The sequence below is a fragment of the Danio aesculapii genome, chromosome 25 (assembly GCF_903798145.1).
Source record: "Danio aesculapii chromosome 25, fDanAes4.1, whole genome shotgun sequence".
NCBI lineage: Eukaryota > Metazoa > Chordata > Actinopteri > Cypriniformes > Danionidae > Danio > Danio aesculapii.
The window spans coordinates 13,161,376-13,180,620 of NC_079459.1; the positions used below are offsets into that span (position 1 = coordinate 13,161,376).

The following is a 19,245-nucleotide window of genomic DNA, read 5'->3' on the forward strand; positions in this document are numbered from 1 at the left end:
TAATAAATAAATAATTTTCATTTAATTTAAATTATTTTTATTTATGTTAATATACCAATAAATATACAGTCTTCAGGCAGTTGTTATAGCCCAGAGTACACAGACTACAGAGTTATATACTGTATGCAGTGCAGGCATGACTGTGCAGCTGAGGAAATCCCAGAGTCTCTGCAATGTAACATCCATGAGTTCAATGAATAACTAGAGAAGGAATCTTGGAAAATCTCAGAGAAGAAACCTTAGAAAAAAAAAGCTTAATCTTTTACAGCTCTTGGGCAATGTGTTTTTGGTGTGCACGGTCAAAAGGAATGTATAAAGAAATAAAAAAGCTGCATAATAAAAGAATAACTATGAATGTGAGTAGAAATATAAATCAGTTTACAAATTAACAGTACAAAGATGTTTATGTATAAGAGCCTTTGCATGATTTATTAAACTGATTATAAAATGGACACAGGATAACAGATGGACGAAGATTAAAAATAAAGCTTTGTTCTGACTCAAGCTTCTAGAAAGAAGCTGAGACAAAAGATAAATGACAGCGCAACACGTTTGATGACAGTACAATGCCACTGACAAAGTAACAAAGTAAATATAAATACCACAGACGCAGGGGCGTAGGGGGGAATGGGGGGAATACGTCCCCCTCACTTTTAGAGACAGACCATTTAGAAACAGGTGATTCATAATTAGATGAACGTATGATCTCATACAGCCCCCCCCTTACACACTTTTAAAATGTCCGCTACGCCCCTGCACGGATGGTTATCATATCAATCACTGGGCAATACACAGAATACATCTTGGTGCGTGAAAATAATTAACATCATAAAAGACAATTTGTGTAAGGAATTTATAAAGTACCCAGTACAGGAAAGAGGAACTGGGTATCATTTATTCAGTCTGTCTTTATATAACTAAACATTCAATGAAATAACATTTTCATTAAAAAATAATCATAAATTCTTCATTTTTAAAGCTGAAGATACTTAAGTTTACTGATTAGTTTAAAGTCTGCATGAACCGGATGTTGCTAAGAATTTTATTTTAGTATGATGTGCTTCCAACTAAAACAGCTTAAATTTTGCATATCATTCCTTCATAACAAACTAGCAGTTGCTTTGGAAGCCCTCGGGTTGATGTATTTACTGAAATTAAATATTGAGTAGGGGCTGGAGCTTATTTTCCCTGATAGCAATCTAACGGTAAGAGGTTCCAAACAAACTATTGTTAATCTTCTGAATAAACAATACTTTGTTTTGGTAACCTTGAGCCATAGATATTTACATTGGATTTCACCTACTCTTTTGTTGTCTATTGGAAGGAATGCGTCAATAGAGCCACCATTTTAGTACAGGGTAGCGCTCTGAATGTGGGACCAAGGTGTAGTGGAGGACTGGCCATGCTGAACCATAGATATATGAAGTTCAGATGCAAAAACCTCTAAATGCCATCTAAAATTTTTTTCTAAATTTAGCATTTTTCTGAGGCTCCTGTGTCTTGATTTAGTAATTTCACTTTTACAGCAAAGAATAGGTTATTTTCATCGATTTTAACATGAAATAACTAAACATAAACCTAAGAGGCAAAGAAAAATGCTCATTGTAGAAGAAAATTCTAGACGGCATTTAGAGGTTTTTGCATCTGAACTCTTCTTATACATATACATCTGCCTTCAGAACTGCCTTAATACTTTATGGCATAGATTCAACCAGGTACTGGAAAATTCTCCCATTATAGATTTTGGTCCATATTGACATGATAGCATCACGCAGTTGCTGCAGATTTGTCTGCTCACATCCATGATGTGAATCTCCCATTCCACCACATCCCAAAGGTGCTCTATTGGATTGAGATCTGGTAACTGTGGAGGCCATTGCAGTACAGTGAACTCATTGTCATGTTCAAGAGAGCAGTCTGAGATGATTCGTGCTTTATGACATGGTGCATTATCCTACTGGAAGTAGCCATCAGAAGTACATTGTAGTCATAAAGGAATGGACATGGCCAGCAACAATACTGGTAGGATAACAATAACAAGTAACAATAGGTAGGCTGTGGCATTGACACGATGCTCAATTGGTACTAATGGGCCCAAAATGTGCCAAGAAAATATCCCTCACACTATTGCACCACCACCACATTCTGATCCTACCATCTGATTGTCGCAGCAGAAATTGAGACTCCTCAGACCAGGCAACGTTTTTCCAATCTTCTACTGTCCAATTTTGGTGAGCCTGTGTGAATTGTAGCCTCAGTTTCCTGTTCTCAGCTGACAGGAGAGGCACCCGATGTAGTCTTCTGCTGCTGTAGCCCATCTGCCTCAAGGTTCAATGTGTTGTGTGTTCAGAGATGCTCTTCTACATACCTCGGTTGTAACGAGTGGTTATTTGAGTTACTGTTGCCTTTCTATCAGCTCGAACCAGTCTGGCCATTATTTTTCCTCTTACCTATGAAATGAACAAGGTATTTGCGCCCACAGAACTGCCGCTCACTGGATCTTTTTTCTTTTTCAGGCCATTCTCTGTAAACCCTAGAGATGGTTGCACGTGAAAATCCCAGTAGATCAGCAGTTTCTGAAATACTCAGACCAGCCCATCTGGCACCAACAACCAGGCCACATTCAAAGTCACTTAAATCACCTTTCTTCCCCATTCTGATGCTTGGTTTGAAGTGCAGCAGATCATCTTGAACATGTCTACATGCCTAAATGCATTGAGTTGCTGCGATGTGATTGGCTAATTAGAAATTTGCGTCAACAAGCAGTTGGACAGGTGTACAAAATAAAGTGGCTGGTAAGTTTAGTAGATGCATTTAATTAATTAACATTACTCATGAATTTACACTAATTATGTCACCTTAAAATAAAATGTAACCTTAGTGTCTGTTTGGAGGACCATGTAAAGTTTGGGTTTGTGTTAAAGAAATACTTACAAATGGTGTACCTAAAAATTAAGTTTTAACACAAAATTAACACAATTCTTGAGTTTTGGGGGGAGACAGATTAATTGTTTCATATTTAATCCTCTTAAATTTGTAAAAAAAAAATTAAGTTAATGTTGTTAATGTTGAAGTTAAAAAGCCCCTATAATGGGTTTTTGAAAATGACCTTCCATGCGGTGTGTATTACAGTTCTAAGTGAAGTGAAATATCCAGCTAAGGCATAAATCTGAAAGTGCATCGTATAAATGAGTCGAATCATAGTGGTTCGAATGAATTGGCGCTGTAATGAGTCTTTAGCCGTGTTGGCGTGAGGTCGATATGGAACTCAAACCCCGTCCATTTGTTGGCACGCAGACCCGGGAAAATGTAAAAAAGAAAGAAAGTAGAAAGAAAAAGAGGAAGGCAAACACTGTAGCAGATCCCGGTTGAATCCAATCACATAGACGCTGTGTACTGAAGTGTGAGGGAAAGTTAAGTGTTATTTTCCCTACTCAATGATGAGGCTGTGAAGTCAAAATACCTCAGCATTATAGCCCCAGCCTTGTGCTGTGTTCCTGTCAATTTTATGACGAGTACTTCAGCAATCTACACACTTACAACAGGGGATTCGTCGGCCGTTTGTTAAAGGATCAGAACAGACTATTGATGTATGGGACTTTGTCAGTGCTTGACAGGAACTTTACAGTACACAGTTCATGGATCAGTGTCTAAGTGTAAGCAAGTGTGATTAAAATGGTTGCCTCCTTGTTTTCTCTAGCTTCTAAATTATGCATTTAGTTATGTTTTGTTACTTTTAACCACTTGTACTATATCTGGTTAACTCTTTGGATTCTCATATGGTGTCTAAAGCCACATTTAAAACGTGATGCGTGCCGCTTTGTTTATGGATTTAAATGCATTTGTGAGCTCACAATCCACTGCCGTTTGTCATTGCTATGGCCATCGTCAGCAGTTCCCACACACATTCGGCGGTCAAGTTTCAAAATAGTTCAGCTTTTGCCACTGTGTGCATTAATACTAAATGTGTGTCATTGTTTTTATCTATGGTTAAGAATAGAGCAATATGCTGGTGTTAAACTACATTGCTGTAATGCACTCTTGCATTGGGCTCACACATACACTCTGACTACTTCAACAATTTTGATAAGCCGTGGTGGGCATTTCTCTCTGTCCCGTGCTAAACACAGTCTACCAATCACAACAGACTAGAACATCAGACCAATCAGTGCAGATTAGCATCGCACTAAGGAGGGGTTTGGGAACAAATGAATTGCTGAACGAATCATATAGGAGTTGTTGGGATAATTAGGTTAAAAATAAATGCATATTATAAGACAATGAAAGTGTTTTTTGATCTTGCATGCATATCAGACTGTTGTAGGAAAGCAGAAACCAAGATCAAAATATTACCCTTTTTAATGCAAAATAGGGGCTCTTTAAATCACTTCATGTTGTTCCAAAACAAAATAAGGATAAAAAAAAAATATAGTTTTTTTTTTTTTTTTTTGTAGCAAAATAAATACTTCGTTTCGAATTGGTTGAATTTTTTTATGTACATATAGGTGTTTTATTGATTATGATTAAATGTATTTGTGGTTGCACAATTGTGTATGAAAAGTGTATTATTGTTGTTTAGTTTGAAATAAATAAATCAAATGAAAAAAATCTAAAACAGGACACCATGAACGCAGATCAAGTCAGATCATACTCCTTGAACAGCAGGTAATTTCTAACCATAGGTGGAAAGGAATCCATTATAAAGATATTACAGAGTCTTTTAACGGTCATGTGCTTTCTAATTTCCAGACGACAGAAGTGCTTCAGGGATCGTGGGTTGTCTGGAACAAATTCAAAAGCTATTAGTCTGCGTTCCTGGAGACTGTGGAGCAATCGATCTATTGCTAGAAAAGTGATATAACAGGTACTATCTTCTCACATGCATTTGGTCATTTTGGGACTGCAAGTTGCAGTTCAAACAAGTTCCTTCATTTAACTCAGAATGAGATTCCCATATGTCAAGAAAGACTGGCTAAACAAATAAATGATTAAATGTGAACCCAGTGAACTCACTTAAGATGGCACATATCTCTGCCCACTCCTTTTGTTTCTCCAGGATACATCTGAGACGTGAGCAGACGGGGACATGGCTGACATAGTCCAGTAAGTTCAGTACCACTGGTCCAGACAGGTCAACCAGGCAGCACAAACTCATGAAGTCACAGAACTGTGAAAAAAAAGTGAGTTTTTTCCTCCATTGTAACACTTTAAATGTCAAAGTGTTCATAATAATTTAGTCTTATAAATTAATTGTAACACTTATAGTACAGTAATATCCATTTAGTTAAATGTGGCAATTTTAAGCGTAAGTTTACCCCCAGATATAAATGTTAAAATATTATTTTCAGTTGTTATTGTTCCAACATAGGCTCATTTTGAAAATGTGCCCTATATACATTTCACATTTTGCCAGAGGTACTTATGGCTGCATTTTGTCTTTAAAACAAATACTACGGGGTGGTATGATGCCGTTCCTTTTCGCGCATACCAGTTGACCACTTACCTCCGTGTGGTTGGCTTTCCCGCTATTACCAGTTTGTCCAGTGGCTCACCAAGTACATACTTGTCAACCCTCCCATTTTTCCCGGGATCTCCTGTATTTTACGGTTCTATCCCGCTATTATCCCATAAAGGTATTTTCCCGTATTTCTACTGTAATTTCAGTCCTTAGGCTTATTATGGTGGCCATATAACTTGTTTTCACATCCCAATGTTGACAGGTATGCGCTAGTATGTTGGCGACTTGTGACATGAAGCAGAGATGACCGCAACGATGGGGTTCGAGTTGGAGTTCGAGAACATTTGCAGAAAGCAGGTATGACACATGATGTGGTAAAAATCATGTGCGAGGGCTTCTTTTTCTGGATTGCTTTTGAAAACACTGTTGATTGGGTTTAGGGAAGGAGAAGGGTGGGTCAGTCGATCAATCGGTCAGTTAGTCGACAGCAGCCTCTGATGGATTTAGACAAGAAGAGCTGGCACAAATGGCACTTGGGAGTGAAAAGAAAAACTGCAAAGCACATACCTAAGCATGAGAGTATTTGCCACTCTCCAAAAATGTATATAGGGGTGCGTATTCAGAATGAGCCTGGGTTGCATTGTTTATTGTATTTCATGGTACCTAATCTATTCTAATCTGTTATCAAATTTTATGTAAATTATTACTAAATAAATCAATGCTATCTCACGGTAATTTGTAACTTTTTGATTTAGTAGCTAATTTATATGAATTTGTACAATCTCATTCGTACAATTTAGTATGATTTTCTCATCCCCCAATGACAGCTGGGTTTAGGGGTGGGATTTGGTGCCACGCCTCCTTTTAAAATTCATACATTTTCGAATTAGCCACTAAACTGACAAAATGTAAAATTGTTTCATTGTGGGTTCAGGCAAAATAAATACATAATATTAAAGGCACAATATGTAATTTTAGCCACTATAGTTGGAGTCTATTTACAAAAAAACAGGCATATTCTGATGTGTGGAATCATGGGAGTTGTCATCTTCATTGCTTCCTAAAGGCAGATGCTGCTACTGAAATCGTCATATTGTGCCTTCAAATGAAAGTGTATTACTCTCTTCCAAAACCTAGTCGGTTGTGGTCAGCAATATTTGTTCCAAAAAAAAAACAACAACAAATGGTTAGATCTAACCTTGTTTTGGACTAATTTTAATTGGAAGTCAAACCACTTCACACTTTGATGTCAGCTGAAATGTTTTGTCCTTTATGTGTACAAAATATTGTGTAGTACACAACATATACTCACCGGACACTTTATTTGGTAGACCTGTTTAATTGCTTGTTAAGGTAAATTTCTAATCAGCCAATCACATGGCAGCAACTCAATGCATTTAGGCATGTACGTCAAGACAACCTGCTGCAGTTCAAACCAGGCATCAGAATGGGGAAGAAAGGTGATTTAAGTGACTTTGAATGTGGCATGGTTGTTGGTGCCAGACGGGCTGGTCTGAGTATTTCAGAAACTGCTGATCTTCTGGGATTTTCACGTGCAACCATCTCTAGGGTTTACAGAGAAGGGTCTGAAAAAGATCAAATATCCAGTAAGCGGCAGTTCGGTGGGTGCAAATGTCTTGTTAATGTCAGAGGTTAGAGGGGGATGGTCTGACTGGTTTGAGCTCATTAAAAAGGTAACTCCAATAACCACTCGTTACAACCGAGGTATGCAGAAGAGCATCTCTGAATGCACAGCACGTCAAACCACAGCAGGTGCCACTCCTGTCAACTAAGAACAGAAAACTAAGGGCTACAATTTGCACATGCTCACCAAAATTGGACAACAGAAGAGTGGATAATGCACCATGTCATAAAGCACGAATCATCTTAATCATTCCAATGAGTTCACTGTACTCAAATAGCCTCCACAGTCACCAGATCACAATCTATTAGAGCACCTTTGGGATGTGGTGGAATGGGAGATTCGCATCATGGATGTGCAATCGACAAATCTGTTGCAACTGCGTGATGCTATCATGTCAATTTGGACCAAAATCTCTGAGCAATATTTCCAGTACCTTGTTGAATCAATGCCACAAAGGTTTAAATCAGTTCTGAAGGCAAAAGGGGGTCTAACCCAGAACTAGTAAGGTGTACCTAATGAATGGCCGGTAAGTGTATTTTTTTACCATAAGATTGCAGTTGCAGTACTGCATAAAATATGTCTAAAAATGTATAATAAAAATATAGTCCTCTAGAATTTATTATAACTGCCTTTTTTGATGCATTCTGGCATTTCCTTAAAATATTTTCTTAAAATCTGTCCAAAAAAGGTGAAGGTGTAGGTTTTGGAACAGAACTTTTCACCAAATTGTTGTTATTGTTATATTTTTGGACTATAATCTGGCTCAAAACTCACAGGTATTTTGTCTCCTCCATCACAGATGGCACAACATGCTCTCTGTGTTCGTATGTTTTTCCAAGGAAACCCCATGCTGGAATAGAAGGCATGGTGACAATGAAAACATTTGTCTACATCATATCTGTTATTAAGAAGTAATCGCATCATCTCTTCATCTTTCAGGCAGTACTGTAGAGATGTGGGAAATACTGTGTCTCTGACCACTGGGAAGTAACAGTTCACATCTGCCTGACTGACCAGGAGGTTTTTGACAATCTCATACCTCCCGGCTCTGACTGCCACTAGGAGGCAGTGCAGGGGATCCAGATCGATTTGGCTCCAGCGTTCAACAGCATCTCAGTGCAAGTCAAATCTCCATTTAAGATGGCAAAGTAAAGCGCACTCCTACGCATGTCGCAGTAGCTGTCAGAGATGGTTTGGTCAAGTAGGGTGTTCACATCAAAACCACTGTCAATCAGGAGCTGCAGGCACTGCACATGACCTTCATCTGCAGCAGAGTGTACGGGACCCTGTCCAGACTTTCTGACAGCTGTCCGGCTTGTGACTGATATCAGTATTTTTAACGCACTGTAAATAGGATTGGTATGAAACAGGTAATTGCATGGTAGTAAGGCTGTTTTGATCACTTTAAACTATTACACTGGTTTTCTGTGCCATATTATTTTTAATATGAAAATATTAGCTACCATATGCAGTTGAAAAGAGGATTATTAGCTCTCTTGTGAAATATTCATTTATTTTCAAATATTTTGAAAGTGATGTTCAATAGAGCAAGAACATTTTCCTAACACCGCATTTTCTATCTTATTTTTCTTCAGGAAAATGTTATTTATTTTAGTTTAAAAAATACCAAAAACTTTTAAGATCAATATTATTAGCACCCTTGTGAACTATTTTATTTTTTTCAATGTTTACTGTTGTCCAATGACTTGCCTAATTAAGCTAACTTGCATAAAGTAGTTAAACCAAAGCCTTAAATTTGCACTTTAGACTGTATATTAGCATCTTTCAAAATAACTAGTAACATATTATGTACTGTCATCATGGTAAGAACATAATAAATGTGTTATGATAAATTAGTTATAAAAAGTATCATGTTTTCAGATGTGTTGAAGAATGTTTCTGTTACACATCACTAGAGAAATGTTTTTAAAAACAATCAAAATGTCACAGGAAGGCTAATCATTTTGTATCTGATGTATTTTCCTTAAAGGGACATGAAATAATGTGAATAATAATAGTTGTTCTCTACTGTGTTCTTCCAGAGACTTAAAACCTTTCAAATATGCTGTAGGTTTTAGTGGGGGGTTAGCAAAGTTGGAAATCTAAATGTGCAGGGAAGAAAATAGAGAATAAGAAAAACTCTAACTTAACCTCCTAGGGCTTGAGTGTCCACATACGTGGACAGCACATTTTAGCTCTTATTTAAAATACTTTGAATGTTTTAAATTTTGTTACAGACATACGGTGTCACACTGCAACTGTTTTGCAGCATATGAAATGTCCCAAACCCTATTTTTAACTGCCCAAAATGGGAAAAAAAAATTGTTTTTACTCTCTGATAGTCAAAGCAAGTAAAAAAAAAATTCTATGTTATATATGCATTAAAAAAAAATCAGGAAAAAGTGTTTTATGTAAATTCAGACCACGATTCCATATATATGGACATCATTTTTCTCTAAAAGTACATTGTATCAAAAGATGATACTTAGATTTTTATTCTAATTAGGTTCCAATAAGCCCAAATAGCAAAGAGAAATAAAAAATGCATTTAAAAAACACTTGGGCCTTAAGAGGTTAAATTTTGTCAATCAAAAAAAGAGGTAGCTGTGAAATTAACTTCAATAAATGAGTCTGCCATTTTAATAATATCTTAGGTAAAGTAATGTAAGATGGGGTAGAAATTACATTATGCTGTAACTTTCTTTCCATAAGAAAAATGTATAATAAATAAACAAAATTTGGATGTATATACATTGTTAGACATAAATTTGACCAGTGGGAAACTGACAATTGTGTTTACATTGTAAAAGCACTATACAAATAAAGGTGAAGTGAATTGAATTGCATTTTTAACATTACTAGCCACGAGCCATTTTCACTAGCTACACTTTTATTGTTGGGAAAATGAATTTCATATGCATAAATTTGACTTAATTTAGATGTTGTGTTATGTCCACATGTCTTCTCATTCATTCCACTTTTTGTGTGTGTTGTATATTAGCTTGCTCAATGTGCATGAGCAAATGGGTTGTATCGCATTGCAATTAGTTTTTATTTCACATGACTTTTTAGGTCTCAAAATTAAGAATTGACCAAATTTATCTCTGACCACAGCAAAAAAAATAAATTTCTTAGCCACAAATTTAAAATGTGCCAAAACAAGCAAAATATAGCTGTATACATGCACTTTTTAATTCAACAAAACTTTTCCTTAAAAAATTTTTACTTTGAAAAAGGAACTATTGTCCAACACAATCTCACGGCAATTCGTAACTTTTTGATTTAGTGGGTAATTCGTACGAATTCGTACGATCTAATACGTACAATTTAGTATGATTTGCTCATCCCCCAATGACGGTTGGGTTTAGGGGTGGGGTTAGGTGCTACGCCTCCTTTTTAAAATCTTACAATTTCGTATGACTGAACTCGTACGAATTTGTACGAATTAGCCACTAAACTGACAAAACGTAAAATACTTAAGTTTTCTCGTGAGATCAGGTTGTATTGTCATGTATCTAAAATATGCACAGTAATCTGTCTTGGCTAAAGGTCCCAAATCACTTGTTAATTACACATAAATAGGAAGTTAATCTCATATTAAAGCAATGTTATTGGGAAAAAATGACAATTAAACTATTTTAACAAATATAACTGTAAGCAAAAAAGCAGGTAAAGAGAAACATACATTGTGTGATAATGTAAGGATGATCACGCGCACACGGTTAATGTTAGGCCTGTTAATACTCTGTTCAAAGCATACCTGCCAACACTCTCGTTTCCCTATCCCTCACCCCCGAACCTAACCCCCCCCGGTCTCCTGGATTTTCAGGGACAAATGTTGGCAGGTATGGTTCCAAGATTAATTAAAACGAAAGCAACAACCGCTGCTGCTTACAAAAGGATATATATATATTTTTAAATCTTGAGCTCTTAAAAGCAGCAGGACTGTGGGTGCACTATCATCGCTTTTTGTCTAGTCTATTTTAAAGAGAACCGATCGCACCAGTTGTGTTTCCTCTAGGCACACACGGTTGCTTCGCGCAAGTAAACAGAAGCGCACACGCTTTTTAACAGTCATGCGCATCACTTCACCTGTGCGCGCAAGAGTGATCATCCTCTCATTCAGTATTCACCTGCTTTCTTTAGCTCGCACGAACACATTGTTTTTGTCTGTCATGCTGCTTCTAGATTTTAAAATCACATCTGCATGCATATTTTGGCCATCTTTATTGTCGATCCCTGCTTTTAAGAAAACGACAATTTAAAATGATTTACAACCAGCCAAAGTGGCTAGTGGGAGTGTCTGTCTAACCCGCCACAGTTGAATTATAGTACACTTACAGGTAGTGGCCTTTGAAGGCTGCACGGTGTATAGGAATATGTCCTGTTAAACTGGCCAGGTTTGGAGAGGCTCCATTTTCAAGCAGAATGTTCACACAGTTTGGGTTTCCAGAACCCGCTGCATCCATCAACACTCTTTCACCCTTACATGACATCAGCTCCTGGTCAAGATGGATGAATTAAAATGGATTCAAACAAATAATTTTTTTAATTCTGGTCTCATCTGCACTATCAATGTTTCTCAACATTTTCAATGAGCACTTGGAGGACTTCTAGATTTGCACACTCTGCTGCTACACCCAATGGGAAGACACCATAACAGTCTCTAACTAACACTTGTCCACCACGTCTCAGCAGCAGCCTTAGGAAGTCAACACAGCCCAATTGACCAGCTTCATGTAGCGCTGTCCACCCCTTTGAACAAACCTGATCCACTAATGCTCCATGCGCAATGAGAGTGTGCACCATTTGACAAGACTGGACTCTTACCGCTTGGATAAAATAAACAGGACTATTAGAGATATTATAGAAAAATCCAAGAAAGACCCAAACCATTACCAATGGAGCAACCAATCCTGTTTTGGTGAGCCAGTGTCCCACAGACTTCAGCCCAACCAAGCACACTTCCCTAGATATTTCTAGTGATTCTGAACACCTGGGCTGTTTGCAAAATCACGGTTAGTTTGATTTCCCCATCTAGGATATATTCCTGTTGATCCTGGACCTAAATTCCAATCAGATTTAGGGGATAAGTTCACAAATTATGTTTACAGTTAAGGATTACAGTTAGGGTTAAGTGCTTCTACATCATTGTTATACATTTATTAATTGAGAATAAGGGTTAGGTTAAGGTGTAGGGATTATGGGTTACATTGTAATTAAATTGGAATGATGTTCCAGGTTTAACATAGATATTAACCCAGGATTGCATCCTACTTAGCAAAATCACACCTTCCACAAAATCCTCCTCTATACCCTTATTGAACTTATTGTACAGTTTGAGGAGGCAGCCTTTTGCAGTGTTGTTTGAAAGTATAGTGGATGTTCTAAAGTGCTCTCAATCAATCCAACACAATGTAATGCACTAACGAGTGTACAATGAATGTACAGTGCACTGAATGTCTAGAGCAGGGGTGAGCAACCCATCTCCTGGAGATCTACTGTCCTGCAGATTTCAATTGCAACCAATATCAAACAAACCTGCCTGTAATTGTCCAGTGCTGTTCAGGTCCTGATTAATTGGTTCAGGTGTGTTTGATCGGGGTTGGAACTGCACTCAGCAGTAAGGTAGATCTCCGGGAGCAGGGTTGGTCACCCTTCTAGAGAATTAGAGATTTCACACACAGATTTTCTTGTTTCTAGTTGTTAAATTAGCATTTGTATATAGAAATCAAAATACTATCGACTTAAAAATACTATCTATTAAAGACAGTTCACTAAGTTTTAAAATGTGTACGAGAACCGGAAGTTGCTGAAGTTTACCAACTGAAATTTAATATTAAGATTTCTTTTTGCACATTATTCCCTCCTAGCAAACTAATGGTAAGAAGAGTATGGTTAAGATTATTGTGGCTGAAACCATCAAACTGACGTCCACAGAGAAGGACCCCCACTCCAAAGTGGAAGCAAATGGTCAGACTTAGCTCTATATAGATTTCTGGAGATCGCAAATTATGTAGACAGAGCTACGTATGGCTGCATTTCGTCTTTAAAATGAATGCTACAGGGCAGTATGACGCTGTTCATTTTCCTGCTTACCAACTGACTGCTTACTGATGAGGACGGCTTTTCCGCTGTAACCAATTTGTCCAGTAGCTTGACACATACGTCAGCTGACTTGACACTCAAAGCTGAACAGGGTTTGATTTCAGTGAAAACAGTTCCAGAAAGCAGGTGAGACAAAAACAAAAGCCAAAAAATAAAATAAACAAATAAAAATGTGGTAAAATCTGAAAATGTGGTAAAAATGAGGCTGCCGTAAGGGCTTTTTTTTTTGGTTAATGGGTTGGGATTAACTGGTTAATGGATTAATTGTTCACTTAATGAATAACAATGTGTGCTAATATAGGGAATAGTGTATGCGGGGTAAAGGCAATGGTCTCAAACTCAATTCCTGGATGGCCACAGCTCTGCATAGTTTAGCTCCAACCACCTCCAACTCACACCTGCTTAATAGTCTCTAGTAGTCTTGAACACCTTGATTAGTTGGATCAGCTGTGTTTGATTAGGGTTGGAGCAAAACTGTGCAGAGCTGCGGCCCTCCAGGAATCCAGTTTGAAATGCAGTAGGGGCAATTTCGGACACAGCCCTGGGTTAGATGATTTAGGTCAGGGGTGCCCAATCCTGTTCCTGGAGATCTACCGTCCTGCAGAGTTCAGCTCCAACCTTGGTCAAACAAACCTACTGGGTTGGTTTAGTTGTGTTTGATCAGGGTTAGAGCTGAACTCTGCAGCAAGGTAGATCCCAAGGAGCAGAATTAGGTTCCCTGGTTTAGATGTAGAAGTTTGGACACCAATGAATTTTGCTTCACCCAGCAGAAGTGGAGACTCCTCTTTACTGTTGGGGTTGTGGGGTAGCGCTCCATGTTCCAAAAGAATCCCGACTTTCCCCTCCAGGCTAGTTTGAATGGCTAAAGTCAATGCAGTCTCTCCATTCCTACATATTTCCTCTAGCTCTGGCTGACTGAAATCTGTGGATGTAAAATGTATTTATATAGCATCACAGTCTTTGTTTTCAGTCAATTATGCAACCGTCACATTTCCATTTTATCAGACTTGTGTTCATCCATGTCCAACACTCACACAGAATTGCCTCCAGTACTTTCCCTGGGGGTTGCATGGCAGCTCGGTGGAGCGGTAGTTGTCCTTTACTGTCCACTTCACTGAAGGCTGAGGAAAACTCCCTGAGCTCATGGATTACTGCGGTATTCCCTTGTGATAAGGGTACATGAACAAATTACAGATTAAGCCTATATGCCAGCCACTTACGTTCATGCATTTTGGGAGAAGGTGATGAATTTATGTGTTTTAATTCCAGCAGCTATAATCATTATTAAGATGTGTAAACCATGAAATACTTTTTTTTACACATACTTGACTTGGAATTTCAAATATTTCACAACATAATCAATGTGATCAGAGAATATTGGTCAAAAGAATCGCACAGAACCTTTGCATGCCTAAATATAATGTTATAATGTTGTTTTATTACAAGGCTGTCTGGAATACTTGATACTGATTGGTCAGTCACAACATTCCAAGGTATGTTATTCCCAGATAACAACTATCTGCAATAACATAGGTTCTTCTGGATTTTTCTAACCATCTTGACCGTCAGTGAATACATTCACATCCATATGCTTGTGTCATGCTGCTGTTTGATGTGAAAATGAAAGTCTTTGAAAGCAATGATGAAATAATCACACAACAATAATAATAATTCCTTACATTTATATAGTATTTTCTGGACACTCAAAGCACATTACATTGGGGGGAATCTCATCCTCCACCACCAGTGTGTAGCATCTAACTGGATGATGCGACGACAGCCATATTGCGTCAGACCGCACACCACACACCAGCTGATTGGTGGAGAGGAGACAATGAAGTGATGAAGCCAATTATGATATGGGGATGATTAGGAGTCCATGATGGACAGAGGCAAAGAACTCCTACTGTTTTAGAAGGACATCCTGGGATTTTTAATGACCACAGAGTGTCAGGACCTCGGTTTAATGTCTCATCCGAAAGATGGTGCTCACTGAGCAGTATAGAGTCCCCTTCACTATACTGGGGCGTTAGGACCCATACAGACCGCAGGTTGAGCACCCCCCTGCTGGCCCTACTAACACCATCTCCACGGCAACCTAGCTTTCCCATGTGGTCTCCCATCCAGGTACTTACCAGGCGCAGCCCTGCTTAACTTCAGTGGGCAATCATGTGAGAATTGCATAGATCTAGCTGTCCGGCTATGCTCCACAATGGTGAAAAACATGATTCGGCTGCAGGTTTAGTTCACCTGTGGATCACGCTCAGGTGTGGCTCAGTTTTGGCCCACAAAGCAAAATTGTTCTGGCCAAATCAATGAACTTTTGCTCGACCCACTTAACGCAGTGAATTATGGTACAAGACTGAACCAGGTTTGGCTTCCAGACAAGTTGGCTTCCAGTTCAGGGCCAGTTATAAGTTATTAGCTAACCTTGTCTGGAAGCCAGACCTGGTCCTGTCATGCACCATAGTCAACTCAGGCTCATTATTGGTATTTACTGATTGACTGACTGACTGACTGACTGATGGATAACCCCACCCATCCCCTTCCCTAAACCCAACTGATAGTGTTTTCAAAGCACCAATTGACCCGATCACCCCCTTCCCTAAACCCAAACCAACAGTGTTTTTAAAAGCAATCTAGAAGAAGAAAAGCCGTCACGGCCACCTGTTTTTTACCACCTTTTTTAGATCTTATCACATTTTCACCCTGTTATTAACTTGTTTTTTTAATTTTTTTCCTTTTATTTTTGTTTTACCTGCTTTTTGGAACCATTCTTTTCAAAGACGAAATGCAGCCATACGTTGCTCTGGCTACATAATTCTTGCTCTCCAGAAATGTATACTTGGGGTAAGTTTTCACTATGAGCCTGTGCTGATCATACAGTAGTTTACTGCAAATTTACATACACCAGTGCTGAGCTGCTGACTACATGTGACCACTTGTTTAGCAATCAAGGTGACAGCAACAAATAGTGGCCTGGCATATGTAATACAGCATTTTGTGACATTTTCATGGATGTGTAAACACGGATCATTTTGAAAACACAAGAGAACGTTTCAGTTTTCAGCTTCATCATTGTTGTTATCTGTTTTTTGATATACCCAATTCACCAGGCTGGTTATGGGCCTGGCCTTTAAAAGTAGCATCTCATAGTGATACAACAGAATACATATAAGGACAGGGGTGTTGCTATAGGGTTGAAAGGGAAAAGGGGCTTAGCTGTCTCATATCTAGAAAGCTAGTACAATTTACGTTTTTCTGAATAATTTGCATGTATTTACATTAATAATACGCATATTTTATTGATTACAGTCAGTGGTGGAAAGAGTACTGAAAAATCATACTTAGGTAAAAGTACCATTACTTGTCCCAAAACGTAGTGTAAGTAGAGTAAAAGTATTTGTTGTAAATATTACTCAAAGTATGAGTAAAAAGTAGCCCTTTCAAAAGTACTCAAGTGTAGTGAGTAGTGAGTATTACGTCGTAAAAAGCTGATGCATTTACATGTAATTTGTGGATGTGTGTAAACGTAACATTCTGTAGTGTATTTAGTTATTGTCCAGCAGGCACAGAACGTCATAAGACGTAATATTAGGTTAGATTTAGGTTGTCTAGTTCAATGTCTAGTCAGCATCTAAGGATAAAGTCATTTTGATGTCCAATAACGTTAAATGACGTTGATATTTGGCTGATTTTAGGTTGTGTTGGAAAGTGACCAAACTCCAACATCAAGCCAACATCTTAAACCAACACCATATTGACGTAAAATACAGACATTTATTTGTCAGGTATGGCAACCAAAATCCAACGTCTGATAGATGTCATAGTGGTAACGTCCACACAACCTCAACCTGTAACATTGATATTTGGTTGATTTTAGGTTGGACGTTGGACATTGGTGTCGGCCTGACGTTGACTTCTCATGTCAAACCGATTTTCATTTCCAAACAAAATTCAACATCCCCACAACGTTAGAGTACAGCATCAATCTGACGTCATGTTGACGTCTTGTGCCTGCTGGGTATTTAAGGCCCTTTCGGTCATCATACAGTAAACATCCATCATCTTCTCATCAGTGACATGCAACTAAACAGTCTCTAGTTCAATGTGTGTAAAAATTTTGGACATCTTCTTGGACACTTTTAATGCTTCCAAACAGATTGCTGCAATTATAAATCACCCATGCCTCAGTCAAAGGTGATTCATTATGATGTGATTTATTTGATTGGACAAGAATCACAAGACAGATTTTTCTAATGCCCATAGACAGGAAAAAATAAAGTAGTGACTGTAGGTTGAAGAAAAGTAGTGGAGTAAAAGTACCAATACTGCAATAAAAATGTACTCAATGGAAAGTCAAAGTACACATTTTTAAAACTACTTACCAAATTACAATTTCTGAGAAATACTACTCAATTACAGTAATTTGAGTATTTGTAATTAGTTACTTTACACCACTTATTACAGTTATTTTATTTCACCAAAACTACACACATTTTATACTGTGAAAACAAATAGTAAGCTTTATCAGTAGTTAAAACTATTCAATTTCGCGAAACAGTTGTATTATCACCTTTTCAGCTTTAGCTCCGCAAAATAATGAATGAATGATGACAGTGCAGTGGCGGGGATTTTGTTAACACTTGCCGTGTCACAACAGTCCCACTCCCACCTGCCGGTAGATACAGGTACTGCTGAACAGCTGACTATTTAAATACCCGACACAAAAGCTGCTAGTGGAATGCGCGTGCTGTATGTGACACTTTTACGTACTTGGATAACAAAATAAATGTTGTACAACCTATTTTTTTAAGTACAACATAATACAAAAGATCAGGGGTTTTTGACAATACATCAGATGCCAAATGCCCCCCCCCCCCCCCCCCCACCACCACCAATACATTTTAAAACGAAGTAATATTTACAATCACATTCCTAAAATCACATAAATGCTATCCTAAAAGTAAGTTTAAAGTGATTAAAAACAGTCATGGATTATGAATTATGAATATCAGAGGGCAGAGAATTTCTCAATATGGGTGCCAATGAAGAGAATGTGTGATCCCCCATAGTTTTTGACGGACTTTGACAGAATAGCTAAAAAACAGACCATTCAAGGCCTTTTAGGTTAGTATAATAATGTTAAAATAAATTTGAAAAAAAAAAAGAACAATTTCACAATTTTACTAAATAAGTATTCCTAAATAAGTAGTATGCCAGTTTATTGTTAAGCGCTATTAAATGGCATTGTCATGTAATGTGTTTGAAAAGAAATAAAATATTACCTCTCTCGATGGCTGCCAGTAGTTTCAAATTCTCATCACTGGCTGAGCTGCAAGAATACCATAATTATATTCTGAGGGAAAGCTGTCAAAACATTGATGTACAGAGGAGAATAAATCAATCAAATCAGTGTTAAACAAAAACATGATCGAACATAGGCTACCTGTTTTTTGTCAGGGCAAATACTTCTTGACAAGACTCTTCAATGCTCACCGAATGAGGTAATCCGTAAACCTGTCCTCATCCATCTTGTCTAACATATAACATACCCATACGTACTAGAAAGCAAAATTAGTTATATTTGCAAACACAAACCTTTCATCATGCAGCTAAAGGCTGGCCAATATAACTAGACTTATCCTCATCAAGGTCAGGTTTATTGCCCCCAAATGACATGGGCTTTTTTATATCAAACCACGACCTGCTTTTATTGCCAATGAAATGCCATGCAATAAATGCCATTCCATTAGATATAGTCTGATTCTATTGTAGTTACTTTTAGGCAACACGCACCTGGATAAGATTCTTTGAGCGATGTGTTACTGCGTGAGATAAATGTCTTTTTTATTACTTGTTCCACTGAATGCCCCTAGATACCATAATCTTATTCTAATTTGCATGCCGCAACATTCTCTCTTTTTTATTATTACAGAGGCATTTTTTCATAGGCACGCCAGGAGGCAGGATCAAGCTATATTTAGCTTTGAAAGCCACGACAGCTTTCAGTGAAACTATTCAATTGAACTCT

General features: G+C 37.9%; 1 pseudogene; it reads right to left on the reverse strand.

The window, feature by feature from the left end:
* Positions 1 to 4,619: 4,619 nt before the first annotated feature.
* Positions 4,620 to 18,856, reverse strand: LOC130219604 (ankyrin repeat and SOCS box protein 15-like; annotated as a pseudogene).
* Between the last annotated feature and the right edge of the window lie 389 nt (positions 18,857 to 19,245).